The 17,358-nt window shown below is 42.4% G+C and overlaps 1 long non-coding RNA gene across 1 annotated transcript in view; it reads left to right on the plus strand.

The window, feature by feature from the left end:
• Positions 1 to 17,358, plus strand: part of LOC308477722 — a 137,531-nt gene that overhangs the window by 104,731 nt on the left and 15,442 nt on the right. The window lies entirely within an intron of this gene.

Genomic DNA, 17,358 nt, shown 5'->3' on the forward strand with positions numbered 1-17,358 from the left:
GTAAATTTGAGCTTGTCTAGTTTCAAATTTATTTGATACATGCTGTGAAGAGGTTGGCCTAGTGTACATAGAAGCAAGTACAGTGGTACCTCGGGTTACATACGCTTCAGGTTACATATGCTTCAGGTTACAGACTCCACTAACCCAGAAATAGTGCTTCAGGTTAAGAACTTTGCTTCAGGATGAGAACAGAAATCGTGCTCCGGCGGCGCGGCGGCAGCAGGAGGCCCCATTGGCTAAAGTGGTGCTTCAGGTTAAGAACAGTTTCAGGTTAAATACAGACCTCCGGAACGAATTAAGTACTTAACTCGAGGTACCACTGTATTAAAATGTTTTTTTTGCTGCAGAGTCTTGGGCTTGCCAATCTTTTTTGGACCAGTGAGCACATTTTTAGAGGGCTGTGGGCACCAGTCACAAAATGGCTGCCATGAGGGCATCATATTACACAAAATGGCTGGTGCGAGGGGCATGGAATAACATAACATTAGAAAGAGTACATGGTGAAGCTTTCCCAATAATTATATTTCCATACCAGAAAAGGCTTAACCTGTGGAATTTCTGCCTCCGTTGCAGTGGTTAAAGTTACGAGAATCCTGTTTTCTCCCAGTGCCAACCCTAAACCAAAGCCTAGGCTGCCCCATTAAACACAAAGAGACATACATTGAAGTGGATATGTATACTATTGGACTGTAATTTCACTATACAGTGGGTTATTAATAAGTACCATGTATTTTAGCTCCTATGCAGCAGAAGACATGTCTAAGGCTCTTTACAAAATTTTCACATTTGCCTTTTTGTGTGTGTGTGGAGAGGGAGATAGTCTTCAAAATCCACCCACATTTATTGCGTAGTAGTATTCGCAGAAAATAATTTATAGAGACTACCTGATCTCAGACCAAACCACCATGGGAAAGATGCAACTTGGCTGCTAGGGAGAAAGGAAAGGCAAACTATGGAGATTAAAAGGACTAGAATATAAGACAGAAGCAGGAAAGGTAAATTATTCAGAAGGGTACCTGCACATTTTGTTTTGTAACTTTATTTCTAGGAGGGCTAGAGGCTTACTTCTTTTAAAAAACAAAAGCTTGGAATCTAAGGACCCTGCCTGGAAACACCAGTGAAAGTGCCTGAGGGTGCTTGGTTGGCAACTAGCCATTGTGTTCTCACCTTAAACTCTCAGATGAGCAGAGTTTCCCTCCATACTCATCTCTATTCCTCCATCAATTCCATTGGACCCCACTCCTTCCCAAGATGCTGAGGACTGGAGTCCTGATTAATACAGCAATCGCTGCAAGCAAGGGGAGGGATGTGGCAGACCACGTACATTTACATCCTCTCCTGCTACCTAGTAACCTTGAAAGCAGGGCAGAGAGGGGGACATCCTTTTTATTTTCTGCAATGCTCTGGGGCATTGAGGAAAATTTAAATGGCAGCTAGGTCCAGCTGTCTGATGCTGCTGGACTACTGGGCTGGAAAAGAATGAAAGGGGGATGTCAATGGTGAGCCCTGGTAGCTGCCCAAAGATGTCAGCTGCTGATGCCAGCTCTGATCTTCATTTTACAAAACTGTAGATGGGATATTTGGAATGTGGCTCAGCTGCCAAGAGAGGGGTGTGCCTGAAGAACTCCTAAACTATCTCCTGATAACCAGAGCATCTGTGAGGATGAACGAGGAGGGTTGTCAAATGTTTTGGAGGGCCTGAGACTTTTTGCAGGTGGAGTTTGCAGCGATATTGACAGCAAACTACCTGCAGAGAGAAGACAACAGGGGTGAGATAAGTCAAGTATTCTCTATCTCTGCTGAGCTACAGAAGAACAAACTGAAATCCTAATACTGCTGTGCTTTTAAAGCTCCACATTGTAACCCCGGGCTATGAAGCACATTCTAGATTGGCTATCCTACTACTATGAGCAGTACCCAAATGCAATTTTAAAAAAGTAAACTTAAAAAAGCAGAAATGTAAAAAGTAGTTGCAAGCTGTCCCCTGGCTTGCTGCAGCTGTCCCCTAGCAATAAACATCACATCTGGGAGGAAACAAATTGTTCCAATAGTACTTACGTTCTTTCCCTTTGACTAATATGTACGGTATATGTTTGATAGGATAGCTCCTGGGGTATGAGTGGTCTGGCAGGTTCTTCAGTCAGAAATTGCTTCCCAGGTTTTTCTCGGTGGTGGGTCTGGTAAAGAAGGAAAAAAGAAACCCTGTTATGAACCCAATAGAAGTGGAATAATGTATGCATTTGTCTACAGTGGTATCACGGATTACAGATGTTTCAGGTTACAGACGCTTCAAGTTACAGACTCCGCTAACCCAGAAATAGTACCTCGGGTTAAGAACTTTGCTTCAGGATGAGAACACAAATCGCGCGGCGGTGGTGCAGTGGCAGCGGGAGGCCCCATTAGCTAAAGTGGTACCTCAGGTTAAGAACAGTTTCAGGTTAAGAATGGACCTCCAGAACGAATTAAGTTCTTAACCTGAGGTACCACTATATTAGCAAAATTTATAGGACACCCTTCATAACAGAGTAATCGCAGGACATCTGCCAGCATAGTATCTAACAGCATTATCATTCTGATTACCGTATTAACTTTTTGGGTCACATACTAGAGTTTGTTTGGTTTCAGAGTGACTCATAATACAAATTAAAATGCCTCAAAAACTAAAAGTGCTCATTCTGCCATAACAAAGAAAGGGTCTGTCCTAACCCTGTTTAGGGAAGTTTTTAATGTTTGGTGTTTTATATCGCTTTATAATTATTATAATTATAATTATAATTATTATTAATATTCTGTTGGGAGATGCCCAGAGTGGCTGGAGAAACCCATCCTAATGGGTGGGGTATAAATAAATTATTATTATTATTATTATTATTATTATTATTATTATTATTAAAGATGAACATAAATTAAGATCAAAATGCTCAGATGAATAGGAATATATTCACATGGCGTAGTAAGTTGAACAGGGACGGCAATTAAAGGTGAACAGCAATAGATCCGATAGATTAAGGCATGACACCATTCAAAACTAAAATAAATACTGTAGCTCCAAAGGCGTGGGAGAGCATGAATGTTTTAACTAGGCATTAATAAAGATGTAGCCCTCCATACATCCTGAGAGAGTGAGCGGCACAGCAGGGCCTCCTCTACAGAGAAGGCACTGCCCCACACCAGCACATCGCATGCCAAACACCCTGGTGGGACAGTGAGCTGAGTCTCTATGGTACCCAATGTAATACAACACATATATTAGGACAAACAGCCTATAACAAGATGCATGAGCCCAAATAAGGACAGACTTTCTTTCTGGACTCAAAATGAAGCAATCACACTTCGGAACTTTCTGTATCCATAAATAGTCATTCCAAAATACCTGGAGTTTGCCTGATACTTCTGGGCCAAGTGAAAGCACTAAGAGCTGGGGATTTCTGAAGCCTGTCTTTGTTTCACAGGCTTTGGACAAACAGTCTAGATTAGCAGTGACTTAATAATAATAATAATAGTAATAAACCAACAGCTAAAAAAATAACATTATAGTTTCTTTTGGATCCGAGAGCACCAGAGACTCGTAGTATAGCAGTAATATTTGTTTTGCTTGCAAATAGAGAAGAAGAGCATTTTGGAAGTAAGCTGGAACTCCTAGACCAGGTAGCAAATCACCCAACCCTGAAGCAGATTCTCCAAATAATGTTCATGTAATGATCATGAAACTAACAATAATTCTTTCAAAGCATTAATTCTGCCTTTGCAACAGCAAGCTATCGTTCTGCTTTGGAACACGTTTCTTAAAAGAAAAGCCTGACTAGCTTTTCAGATACCTTTTAATTGCATATCTTTCTAAAGAAATGCCTGAAGTAACTGATCTTATCATTTGTTTCTTCTGTTATTTTACTCCAAGAAGACCCATTTATCCTAAATAGAACCCAACAAGGCAGACACGTATGTACAAAATATTTTTCCCCAATGTGATCCCATTGAGATCCCAAGATCTTGCAGGTAGATCTTAGAAATATTAAATAATCAATACATTTTTTTTTGAAAATATAAAGCATATTTTTATCACTTTAAAGTTTTTTGTAACTTAATTAAAACTTTAAGGTAAGTCTTCCTTGTGACATATCATATTAAAGTTCTGAAGAGATCAGTGTTTTTAGTTTTGGCATATGTCAATACTGGGCTGAGCTTTTAAGGTTTTTGTGTAGTGCGACAAGGCCGAAATTGTCAATTCGTTGAAACTTCAAACCCTCATAACTCAAAAATGGGATGAGATAAAAAGCAAAAAAAAAAACAAACAAAAAAAAAAAACAAACCATTTAAACTTAGGTTTGATCATTCAGCAAGTGTAGAAAACATTAAGAAAATTGGATGACGAGGTAAAAAATTGGATCACTTGATATGGCATCTGCACACCAAGGTAAACTTAACCTGCAGCCAAGTCACAAGTACAAAAGTACCAACCAGCAAGGCTGGGGGTGAGAAAGGGATGCGCTGGCCTGGGATCCACTGGTTCCTGAGCCAGCTCCACCGCTACCACTTGATGGGATCAGGTCTGACTCTGGATTGTACCTGATAGTTGTGCCAGCTCCAGATTGGCACAGCAATTTGCCTGATCCCCCTGCCCTTCAGCCCAGCAAGCATGAGCTGTGGATGTGATGGTCAGCCTGCCAAGGGACTAAGGTGGGTTTTGGATTACAGAACCGACTCTCAACCTTTTTCTCTCCTTGCTATCTCTGCTCATTTCCCAGTCCCTTGCAAATAACTGACAGTTCTTCATTCCATTATTTCTTCCCCCACATTTCCCCCAAGGACACCAGGGTGGCAAACATGAAGTTATCCCATTATATCAGCCCTTAAGAGCATTTATTCGGTTAACAGAAAGATTTTGGATACAAAGAATTTGACACAATCAGTTAATGACATTTCAGCAAAGCGACATACAGGTATCATTTTACTTTGCTAGCTGTTGGAATGTGCTGTGAAATTAAAATAAAGATTTGAAAAGGAGAGTCAAGTTATTCCATAATGTTTTCCCCCTGCTATTCTGTTCATTCCTGAAGGCATGAGATGGTTTTCGGTTATCAAAGAATCTCTTGTTTAAACAACCTAGAAATCCTACCCCCCCTTCCATATTTCCTGAGGGGCTCTGTTAAACATTTACAGCTTTCCTGCACTGGACACTCCCTCAGAGAGCCTTGGAATCCAGATTGACAATGCAGAATGTCCAATTGGTTCCAGGTGTTTTATGGCTAGAAGATTCAGCAGCAGGCTAGCCTGTGTGGAATATTCTGCGCAGTAGATATCTTTGCTGGCACTGAACAGAAATAAAGATACATAATTGTTTCCGATTATGACTGGATGCTGAAAATTCAGAAGCAGAGCAGAGTACAAACAGCTTCCTCTCTCTCCCACGCCCTCGGTATACTGATGTGCAAGGTTACCAACTGAAAGAAAATTCCCCAACCATCTTGCTCTTGTGGCTGGAGTAACAGCAGTTTAATCCATAGATGCCAACGTATGTAGCTTTCTATGGCGTAGGGAGAAGCATCATCACCTAATGCACGCTTGTAAAAGCCCAGGGAGCTGAAAGCAACCCACTGTCTAGCTCTGAGAACTCTCTCCAGGCCACAGTCCTTCTTCAAACTCCAAACGTTTTTGCCTCATCTGGACTGACAAGAACTCTTGTTTGTCCAGATGAACAATAGAGGAAGGACTTTTTTCAGCTGGAACTTACCGGAACTCAGTTCCAGTACCTCAGAGGTGGGCACCACTGCTATTGTAAGAGGTTGAGGGAGGTGGTCAGTTCCTTCACCTCTTTTTTAAAAAAATAGATAAAACAGCACTGGATAGAAGTGTGTGAGTGTGCATAGAAAACTTGCCTACTGCACGAAGGTAACATTTACATTTGTCTGGATGCTTTTGCTACTGAGCCTGCCCACCCCTTCCATGCGGCCCAAGGGAGGTTGCGCAGAAGAGAATATGGCCCTCAGCTTCTCCCCCTTTGTGTTAAAGATTGAGGAGCAAGAGTTGGTTGGCAAAACAAAAACAGCAATACGATACGATAATCTTTCTTGTCATTGTCCCATACAGAACAACGAAATTGAAAAAATCTACATCAGACATTCAAAAACTGACAAGCCTGCTATCCCAACTATCCCAGCCTGGTTAGCCCCTAAAAACTCTGATACTCCATAATCAAATACAATATACTTCCATGGAGACTACCTTACATTGTGTTTAAAACCAAAATCACATTTGGATAGAAACTGTTTCTCAGGCGGCTAGTCCTAGTCTTTATAACACTGTACCGTCTTCCAGAAGGCAGAAGCTGAAAGAGATCATTTCCGGGGTGCGCACTATCCTGCACTATCTCTGCAGCTTTCTTATGGCACCTGGAAGCATAGATTTGATCCAAGGTGGGAAGAGTGCACCTAATTATTATCTCTGCAGTCTTTACAACCCTGGATAGCATTGTTTTTCCCCTGGCCATGCAGCTCCCAAACCACACGCAGAGACCACACATTAATACACTCTCAACAGTACAATGGTAAAATGCCATCAACAGGTCCTTTGAGAGATTATTTTTCCAGAGGATTCTCAGAATATATAACCTCTGCTGTGCTCTCTTCATCAGGTCTTTGCTGTTTTCTCCCAGGTTAGGTTATCTCTCAATTCCATTCCCAGAAATCGAAACACCGAGACCTGTTCCACACACTTCCCCTCAATAAGGAGTGGCTGAATATTCAATTTACATTTCCTAAAGCCCACAAGAATCTCTTTTGGGATTTCAGCAGGAAGCAATGGGCCACACACCAATTACTAATGATGCCATGCAGTGCTTGTTTTCTAAAAAAAATGTTTATGGGTACTCTCATTTTCCTACTCGTGTTGAAATACTACCCCTCAATGAGGCCAAACTTACATTCACAAAATGTTTAGGGGTATGCGTCCCCCCAGAAAAAAGCACTGATGCCATGAGACCAGCTCACAGGTTTTGAGGTTGTAAATTACCTTGAATGCAGGAGTGCATATGACACCCCAATAGTTAAGAGAACAAATCATCCTAAATTCACATTTTAAAAAGCCCATTTGCAGGTGCCCTCGGTCTCTTAGTCACTGTCCGGCACCAGCTATTGTTTAATCTGTTGCTTTCTTCCCCACCAACACACATCATAATTTTTTAATCTTTGCCTTTTGAAAACGGCCATTGTCAGAACACTTCAGGAACCATCAGATTTGTGGATGCACTATAAACCAAAGATTTGAAGCAACAAATATTCCCTTCATTCTTTGTTTTGATTGCTTGGGCCTGACTTTCCCAGCAGCAGAAACATTTTAGTAGTGTTAATCCAGAAATATACAAACTGATCTGAGCATCAGTGCAACTAGGAAATTGTGTTTTGTGTGTGTACGTAGTTTTCCCCTCTAGGAATGTAATAAGAAGGTGGGGCTAAAAGACAAAATGCACAATAAGATAAGGCATACAGCAGAGCCTTTGCAAATATTACAGTTGAGGAAGAGGGAAAATGAAAACCAGCCCAGTAAAGCTTACCGGAATTAGGAATGAAGCCTTGCAAAACAACTGGTCAGCAAATGAGCACAAATACCTGACCGCAAACTTGTTCTTGATTCCACAACTTCCGTTTTCTGTGGCCTGGGAATTTTGAAACGCTGGACATGTCCCAGTGGGGAGTTTTGCTGTAAGCACGCCATTGAAATGAATGGGAGCTGCTCAAGCTGCTGTGCAACACCCATTCATCTTAAGGTGGACTGGTGCTACTGAGCATCCCAGTGGGGTTATGCATGCTTAAGAGCAGTGGGATGCTCCTGCTTGCTTCACTCACCAACCTTCTTTGACCCACTCCTTCCCTTTATACCTTGCCAGTCTACCAGCTCAGCACATTGTAGTTTGTAGTGCCATCTGTCTGTGGCAATGAAAACTGCAGCAACACAACACCCTTACAATTTTATATATGTACAAGAGACAAGCTGATCTATTCAAAGGATTCCCTGGCTTCTTTGCAAAATTATAAATACACATCCCTCTAAGGAATATTTCCTTTTTTTCTTCCCTCCTCTTTTTATGGTTTTTTTAAAAGTGAAAAATAAAATATGTATATTCTATAATAGCACATTGCAGTATATTTTCTGCAGTATAGTGGTACCTCGAGTTACAAACACCTTGGGTTACTAGTATATTATATATATATTAACTGTTAAGAAATTGAGATGTATGTAATGAATGAAAAAGAAAAATGAATTAAAAAATGTAAAAAGACAAAACAAACAACACCTCGGGTTACATACACTTCAGGTTACAGACTCCGCTAACCTGGAAGTAGTACCTCAGGTTAAGAACTTTACCTCAGGATGAGAACAGAAATCGTGTGGTGGCGGTGCGGTGGCAGCGGGAAGCCCCATTAGCTATAGTGGTACCTTAGGTTAAGAACGGTTTCAGGTTAAGAAAGGAATTAAGTTCGTAACCAGAGGTACCACTGTACAGTGTATCTTCCACAACATAGTATTTTTCTGTTGTATATGTGCAAAAACCTATCTAGGGATGAAAAAGTCATGTATTTATTTTATTCTTGATTTGTAATTTTAAGAGAGAGAAATTGGAATGAAGTATTTTGCCAGCTTTTTTATTTATTTTTTAAAAACCTCATTTTTGTTTTTCTAGTTGCTTATGTACCAATCCCAAATGAATTCACTGCTTCCTGTCATATTTGTTCTGCTTAAACCCTAACCTGGTTTTCCATAGTGGAAGCTCCAAAATGTGGGCCAATTTAAGTCCGGAATATAAATGTGTCCTAATTTTAGGATCATTTCACTAGGGATCTTTGTCATAATGATTCTTAAGTACCAGTTTACATCTCCCAAATGTCTAACCATTAAGTTATAGTGCATGTTAACAAGCATGGCATGATGGGAGATTTGAGGAGTCAAACATGCCATTATCTGAGACTCCTGAACCAAAGCTGGAACGGCACAGCAATTACTCTGACCACATTACAACATAATTTCCAAGTTGTCTTGAGGATTTGTAATTTGTAATTTATCATCAGAGCCGGATGGCCTACTTGGGATAAATTTGAATCGACTTTGAGGAGCTGACTGGCATAACATAACAAAACATTCGGCTACATATTCTGGTGGCGCAAGGCCTGGAAGTTGGTTGGTTGGGTTTTACATACAGGCAAACTTGCGTGTAGGGCAAGCATAGGCAAACTCGGCCCTCCAGATGTTTTGGGACTACAATTCCCATCATCCCTGACCACTGGTCCTGTTAGCTAGGGGTGATGGGAGTTGTAGTCCCAAAAACATCTGGAGGGCCGAGTTTGCCTTTCCTGGTGTAAGGCCCTTAGAAACGAATCTCAGTGCGTTGGGTTTTGGTGAACATGTGTGCGAAACAAAAACAGGGGAGGTAACTTGGTCGGCATCCGTCTGCCTCGGAAGATGATTGAGGTGTGCACCTTTGGGAGTGAAGTCAAACTGTTGGAAAGTTACAGCGCCTGCTGTGAACAGAGTCTGTTATGGGAGAGACATGTTTTGTTGCAGCTGGGGCAGGTGAAGGCGTCCAGTTGTGCTGCTGCGGATGCACCATGGAGTTTATTTTCTCTGCACTCCTCCCAGCAGTCGTCCCTCCTCTGGTCACTGCTATAGATACACGACCTGACTGTCTCCAGGCATTGCGGTCGTCTGCAAAGGATTCCCACACTTACAGCAATAAGTGGTCAGAGTTGATAGAAATTGTAGTTTAAAATCTCTGCATGGCACCAGATTGGGGAAAGCTAGCTTACTATGTTGCTTGCGACTGTCACAGATGGGAACAGGGGTGTAAGGCATCCGTCCCTGAAATTGGAAGCTGAAGCCTCTGGATTGTCTAGAGTTGTTATGTTTACAGAGAGCCTGGCCTTCTGCCTTTTCCTGAGTGGTCAATAGAGCAGTACCTTCTGTTTATTGCATTCCCCCCCTTCAGGTGCTCACTTCCAGTCTCCAGCCCCAGCAACTAACATCTTACACACTTTCTCCCTGATCCCTTCCATCCCTAGGCTGAGGTAATCCGGTCCACAGCAGAATGATTCCAGATCTCACTGTTCTGTTTAGATGATTTAATTGGGACCAATTCCAAAGCTGTCAGTAATTTTGCAATAGCAGGAGTGGCTTGTGGCCTCTTTGAAGACTCTGCTAAAATAGGAGGTCTGCACCCGGTTCTACCTTGCTGAGGAAAATTCGAGACAGGTTGAAATCTCAAGGTAGATTTAAAATAAAAATAAAAATGCACAAATGAACGCAACCCTGAATTTCCACTTTTTCCCTCTGTCCCCCCTGCCACAGACAAAAGGTATGCATTTCCCAGCTGCTCCTACCAGATGTCATCTGAGAAACTGCTGGATAAGCCATTTTTAAAACATTTTAAGCTGTTCTGGAAGCCTTCAGGCAGAGTAGCAGCCTACTCGATCCTGGTAATAAATAGTAATAAATTAATATAGCTTCAGGCGCACTCTCCACCTGCTTGAGTTGGAACTGAAGCTGGAAATAGTTTGGCAGCTTGAATGTAGCTGGAGAAGGCAGAGGAGGTCTGAGTTTTGCAGCTGGATGGTAAAGGAAAGATCTGAGGTGGGGGATCCAAGCATAGGCGGCTGCTTTCGAGGAACCGATGCTCTTTTAAAGGCTAGTAAAGGGATGTGGGTGGCGCTGTGGTCTAAACCACTGAGCCTAGGGCTTGCAGATCAGAAGGTCGACGGTTCTAATCCCCGCGATGGGGTGAGCTCCCGTTGCTCGGTCCCAGCTCCTGCCCACCTAGCAGTTTGAAAGCACGTCAAAGTGCAAGTAGATAAATAGGTACCGTTCCGGTGGGAAGGTAAACGGCGTTTCCGTGCGCTGCTCTGGTTTGCCAGAAGCAGCTTAGTCATGCTGGCCACATGACCCGGAAGCTGTATGCCGGCTCCCTCGGCCAATAAAGCGAGATGAACGCCGCAACCCCAGAGTCATCCATGACTGGACCTAACAGTCAGGGGTCCCTTTACCTTCACAGTGTGTAGGTGCTTGCTTTCTCCCTCCTGGACAGGTTGTATACTGGTAAATATGAAACAGAGATTAGAAAAGGCACTATAAGTCTCAAGTACTCCTCAAGGAATCGGACCTTGTAAAAGGCTGTCCTGGGACTTTGGTTTGCTTCTTTTTGTCACTGAATTCCCTTTTCTAAACCAGCGTTGTGATTCTGGACAATGCATCCTTTTCAGGCAGTATTTGCGGAAACGGTGTATGGCTGGAGTGGTTTGCCTTTTTCTGCTTCTAGCCCTAGCTTAATTTCAGAATATATTGAATGTTGAAAGGAGGAAATGCTGCATTTTTTTCTTGCTCACTTTTTCGTGAGTTTGGCAGTGAATTTCTCAAAGGAAAAGTCTTGGCTGTGTGCTTGCCTGAAGATCACACTGACTGAATCCTTCCCCAAACCTAGAAGAAATTCTCCCTAATCTCAGATATGAGAGGCTGGTTATGATTACTCACTGGAGTGATGTACTCTGAGCAAAGATGAAGACTTCATGATTTCATTACTGAACCATGCATTGCAAATACGTTCTGCTGTGTTTGGATGTGCTCTGGCTCAAATCAAACAATCATTTCTGTCTGTTGGTTGGAAATACTTCATTCTTTCAGTTTAGAGAGAAAGGTGTTTTGGATAATGAAAATGTAAACTAAATTTATTTTTTGGTGTGGAAGAAAACTGCATGCAACCGAAAGTAAGAGTTCCTCACATTTTAAAAGTTTTGTCTGTTTTCTTTTTGTGGTTTTTTTTTGCAATGAAAGTATCAGGTACATGAATTTTAAAAAAACATGTCATGTGGTTTGGCTCAATTTCTGCATAAGATGGATGGAGCCAATCATGTCTGAATATCATACTTAGACTATCTTACATGGAAGCTCCTCCCCCATCCATAGATTTGCAGAGAACAATCCATTTTGTTTTAGAGAGGAAACAGTAGCACTCTGCATATGTTTAATGACACATTTTCTTAAATAGCTGTTATACAAGATCCATTGTGATGAAAACTGCAAGGTTACAAACTGCAGCCCTACCAGTCAAAACATTGCCAGCCACCACTGTGAGATAGATAGATGACAGATAGACACACACAACATGCTTCACATTTTGAGAGCAAGCAGAGGCAGATTTAGGGCAGCGTGACTGGTTCCACTGCAGGTAAAAAAGGTAAAGGTAAAGGACCCCTGGACAGTTAAAGTCCCGTCAAAGGCAACTATGGGGTGCGGTGCTCATCTTGCTTTCAGGCCAAGGGAGCTGGTGTGTGTCCACAGACAGTTTTCCGGGTCATGTGGCCAGCATGACTAAACTGCTTCTGGCGCAACGGGACACCGTGACGGAAACCAGAGCGCACAGAAATGCCGTTTACCTTCCCACCACAGTGGTACCTATTTATCTACTTGCACTGGTATGCTTTCGAACTGCTAGGTTGGCAGGACCTGGGACAGAGCAACGGGAGCTCACCCCATCGCCGGGTTTCAAACTGCTGACCTTCTGATCGACAAGCCTGAGAGGCGCAGAGGTTTAGACCATAGCGCCACCCACATCCCACTGCACTGTGTGCCCAGTCTAGGGGGTGCTGCAGGGCATTGCAACTATAATGTAGTGAATTGAGCGGAATGTAAGGCGAGAGGTGAGGAGCACCAAACTTTGGGTGGCAGACATCCAGCAAGGCAGAAAGACAATTAAAGTCTTTCGAGCAACATCAGCTCCCCTAAAGGCAAACAGCATGTTTTGCAGTATTTTATGCATCGTGACTGGCCATTGTTTTTATTGATTATAGTTTAGCAATTCTTTATTTTAGTTAGGAGTTAACTGTTTTATTATTATGCTGACATTTATTGTTTACTATTGTATTCTAATGGATTATTGAATATTGCTTATTTGATGTAAGTTGTTTATTCAAAAGTTATGTCTTTATCATGACTTTTTGTAAGGGATCAGATTGTTATTAGGTGTGCGATCTTTGCTGTCTATTTTGTTGTTTCTTTGGCTTGCAAACCGCCTTGTGTATAGCAATACAGAATGGCGGTATGCAAATTAAAAGTGAAATGAAAAAGTGAAAATGAAATAAAATGCTACTGGTAGCAGCAACAGCAGCAACAGCAAGAATAATAATAATCCACTGTTCTCCTAAAAGTATCCTCAGCAGAATAAAAAAAAACTTTATCTACTTAGCTCATTTCAGTCTCCATTGCTCACTGTGTTTCTGCGCTGCCAGACTGTTTCTTCTCAGCCATCACTAAAGCGCGTGCAGTGTATTAATAATGAGGAGCCATCAGTCATAAAAAAACACATTAAAGAAACAATTTCAATATTAGTTATTCAACAGCCTAAGAACCTAGTTAAGCAACACAATATCATCCCCTTCAGATGAGACTTTCCATAAGTCAACAGACATCCTGGTGCTGCTGGCCTATCTGTGAGCCAGGGCTAAATGCCCTGTGCTTTTCCATCGCTGAAGTGATTTTTGTAAGCGCTCCCATGAAACAGAGCAACAGCTCCAGGGAAGTATCAATAAATACAATCCCATAGCGCGAGCTGGGAGAAATGTCAGTGATTAGCTTCAAGCTGCACTATAAAGCCTGAGATATTAACAGCATCACAAAAAGGCAATGAACGGCAGAAAACGACCCTCGGATTCTGGAGTTTTAATGGAAATAAGAGCGTAGGGAAGATGAAAAGGCTATTGAGCAGAGGCGGGGGCTGCTGTGCCCTGAATTCAGTACAGATTAGCTGGTGTTCTCATTTACATGACTGGCAAATTCTGTCAGAAAAGCAAAGGACAGGTTTGGTTTGGTCCATATGAATGCACACTTACTAATCCGTGCCACGAAGATTTGTTTTCAGTGACTTCCAATTAGCCATGGGTGAATGTGTCCGCTTCAGTTTACCCAAGGACTCAAGTGCTCTGGAAAATACATTTCCCAGGTCCCTGGCACCTGGTAGCATGTTCAAAGCAGGAATCTGGAGATTTTTGGCGAGGAGGATTGGAAGTCTTGAGGGAGAGGCCCTTAAGCCGGTCGTACTCTCCGTTATGTCATTGGGAGTGTGACTAGCTCTGACGTCAAGGAAAATTCCAGCGTGTTTTGGGAAAACAGCTGGGTGCCAGATTAGAACCGAACTGAGGTGATTTTCCCCATCGCTAGGAATTTCCAATCTATTGTACGAAAGATTAATTTTTTGGAGGAGTAATCAGGAAAGCACATGGTCTACTGGCCGAATACAGAAAAGTTGCTGCCTGAGCTGTAACCAGTGTGTTTATTGAATCAGGTGCTGACATCCGCATGATGAGGAGGAGAATTATTCAGAGCTCATTTCTATTCAGGCTGGCAGTGTGAAAAGGGAGACTGCTAGAAGGCGAGAGGGAAACAGGGAAAGTGGGATGGCGCACAAAGCCACTGCCTGCTCTGTTTTTTTGCCTGTGCATGAACTTCTTTGATACTGGTGGATGGCTTGTTAGTACAGTGAACCATAGGTGTTGTTGATCTTCCTACGCATCTCCCTCCTGCCCTGCTTGTGTCAGCATCCCTTGTATTTAACCAAGCATAGCCTTAAACATTTATCTGATGAAAATAGGGACATCCTATTTAAGTAATTTATTATCAATAATATTATATTCATACCCCACCCATCCGGCTGGGTTGCCCCAGACACTCTGGGCGGCTTCCAAAATACATAAACACTTAATAAAACATTAAATGTTTGTTTTTTTAAATGTCCCTATACAGAGCTGCGTTCCAATTTCTTCTAAAGGTTGGATAGGCTTGGGAGTCGCATAACTCCATACTCCTCCAACATTTCTCTGATGAAATTAGGGACGTCCTAAGGAAAAGCGGGGCATTCCGGGATCAAATCTCCCCCCCCCCCCATATATAGACATCTTTATTGGTTTTTCAATTAGTTTACAGCCATCCTTTTCATACACGTCAATATTCACAATAAACAATTGGACACAATGAGCATTCCAACGTTTAACATGTATGCATAAACTAAAGAGAAAGTAAATATGTTATTTATCTACTTATTTTGCTGTTACTTCAGTGCAAACTTCCTTCCACCTCTTACCTGGGTCCATGGAATTCTATGTTATATGCCTTTCCAATTGTATCTAATATTCTATTTACCATCTTTTCCACTGTTTCCACTAGTTGTCTTTACAAGAGTCATTCTAGCCCAGTCAAAAAAATTAAATTGCTGCAGTAGTCTCCCATATATTTTTTGAATTTACTCCAATTGTTGTTGAATTTTTGGTACTCTTCGTAAGAGACTGCCCTGTCAGCATGTTCATCTCTGCGTATTCCATCAACTTCACTTGCCAGTCCCTCTTCGTTAGAATTTGGTCTCCTTTCCAGTTTTGTGCTAACAATACTCTCACTGCCGTGGTGGCGTACATAAAAAACTTCTTCAGATCTTCAAATCATCCCCAATGATTCTGAAAAGGAAAACTTCTGGCTTTTTGGGAAATGATAATTTAAACATCTTTTTTTTAACTCATTGTAAATTATATCCATTCCGGGATCAAATCTGAAACCGGGGTGGATTCTGTAAATCCGGGACTGTCCCTGGAAGCTAGGGACACTTGGAGAGTCTTTGAGTGCCTGTTCCAGAACACTGAAAAGAACAAACTATTATAATCTATAGTGGCCACTGTATGCATGAAAAGAGAACCATCTAGGCATGACAGCTGTGATTAATCTTGAATTGTTTTGTAGACAGATGAAAGAGGGCACTGGAAGACTTTTCATGAACAGGAAAATTGGTCAAAAGTCTTAATAAGGAAAAATGGTTCTATGTAATCACATGATATTATGACGAGGGCTGATCTGAAGAGCCAAATGATTTTGATTGGTTCAGGGTGATGACACTGGGTTGCAGCTGTTAAGATTGCTGTGGTCCTTCAATTATTGGTGAAATGAAATGACATGTGCAATCTGGAAGAGTATTAAAAAACATTGCTTTGGATGTGGTTCTTTGTACATTTGTATTTCAATAAAGGTCTATCTTTTTCACTTGCAGCTTGCATCCTGTTCTTTTGGTTTTCTGTGATGGCAACCTCCAGCCTAGGAACACCTTTTTAAAATTTCTGCAACAAGTATGCTGGATCCATCCCCATTTCTGCTCCCATCACCCTTCATGAGCTGGAGGGTCAGCTTCTGAGGACACAGCTATACAGCTGCAAATAAAACGTTTTAAGTGTGTTGTAAAATGCATTATACAAATGTGACACTAGATGGCAATGGTGAGCTATGGCAAATTCAATATAGATTTTCAAAACTTTTTTTATACGTCTAGATCCCGCCTGAAGTGAGGATCCTCCTGTACTTGTGGGTGTTGCATTTTAGAAGTCTGGAAAATCAGGTACTGAAAAATGTAGGGGCTGATATCCACCCTCCAACGTACGGAGGGTGATGGCAGGAACAGCAGTGGGTACGTGGGTGGGTGGGTGGAAGTAGCACATTCAGTCTCACTGCAGCATCCAGTGTCTACTTAACTGAGCACACCGAAGATCTCTATGCGTATGATCCTGGGAAGCGGTGGGTGGGAACTGTGTAGGCTATGCCAACATTAAAGGTAAAGGTAAAGGGACCCCTGACCATTAGGTCCAGTCGTGACCGACTCTGGGGTTCCACGCTCATCTCGCTCTATAAGCCGAGGGAGCTGGCGTTTGTCCGCAGACAGCTTCCAGGTCATGTGGCCAGCATGACTAAGCCACTTCTGGCGAACCAGAGCAGCACACAGAAACGCCGTTTACCTTCCCGCCGGAGCGGTACCTATTTATCTACTTGCACTTTGACGTGCTTTCAAAGGTTGGCAGGAGCAGGGACCAAGCAACGGGAGCTCACCCCGTCGCGGGGATTCGAACCGCCGACCTTCTGATCGGCAAGTCCTAGGCTCTGTGGTTTAACCCACAGCGCCACCCGCGTCCCATGCCAACATTATTAGCCCCTTAATCCAGAGACTGAGGGAGAGTGGCTTGGTTAAAGCCACCTGGCAAAGTCTTAGAAGAGGCGAGGCTTGAAGAAGGGGCTTTCAGATGCTTAACTTACTCTCTGAGCTAACACGCTACACCCCTTTCCCCATATCTTTCTGCTGGGCGCTGTTAAAATGGTTCAGAAGCGGTCACAGTTCAGATTCTGAACTCCTGAGAAATCTGCATTTGGCAATGCACCCCCACATTCTGTCTCTCCTGTGAAATATTGACAGTCAGATAAACAGATGTTGTTGCCATAGTGACCGTAGCAGTAAGGCTGAAAATGGGATCAGGAAGAGGGTGAGTTAAACCAAGGGAATCTAATCCTCTCCTGTTTGCA

This window comes from Podarcis pityusensis (assembly GCF_964106645.2).
Source record: "Podarcis pityusensis genome assembly, chromosome: 5".
NCBI lineage: Eukaryota > Metazoa > Chordata > Lepidosauria > Squamata > Lacertidae > Podarcis > Podarcis pityusensis.